Source organism: Capsicum annuum, chromosome 3, assembly GCF_002878395.1.
Source record: "Capsicum annuum cultivar UCD-10X-F1 chromosome 3, UCD10Xv1.1, whole genome shotgun sequence".
NCBI classification, from domain to species: domain Eukaryota; kingdom Viridiplantae; phylum Streptophyta; class Magnoliopsida; order Solanales; family Solanaceae; genus Capsicum; species Capsicum annuum.
Window position 1 is genome coordinate 14,768,310 of NC_061113.1, and position 739 is coordinate 14,769,048.

Sequence of the window (739 nt, forward strand, 5' to 3'; positions counted from 1 at the left end):
TCACTACAAATGTTATTGTGTGCTGAATAAATTCTCCTAGGTTATGTCATTACAAATGTTGTTGTGTGCTGAATAGATTCACCTAGGATCACTTGTTTTTGTTGTATGTTTCTAATATTGTTTCTGCTCTTCCATGATGTAAGGTCTTTTATATCTAAATACATATTTGAAAGATTCTTGCAAATGTAATAAATTAAGCAATTATGTCCTGTGATGTGTCATTAAGTAGCTTTACTTATCTAAATCCAAATGCATAGGCTATACACTTATTCCATTTATGTGTAATGAAAACTACTTTTCCTCCATCCATCTTTATTTGTTCAATTTGAAAAATTAACGGATAATTCATCTATTTATCCTTAGTTAATAGTTATAGTAATTACTCAATAAATTTAACAAAATATTGAATTAATTATATTCAAACGATGATATGATAATGATACTACTACCCCTATTAATTACTATTTCTTAAAATGTGTGTCAAGTCAACAATGAACTATTGATGGAAGGTGGGAGTAACAACTTCCCCAATACTAGTAGTTAACGAGATATAAATGTGATATATAGCACCTAAGTTTTTTGATTCCGCGATTCAATCTATGATCAATTTATCATTCAGGGACCATTCAAATCAACTTAATTAAGATGACATAACATTAAGGGCCCGTTTGGATAGATTTTAAAAAGTGTCTTTTAAAAAGTTTTTTAAAAGTGCTTTTGAAAGTGCTGAACTTATTTT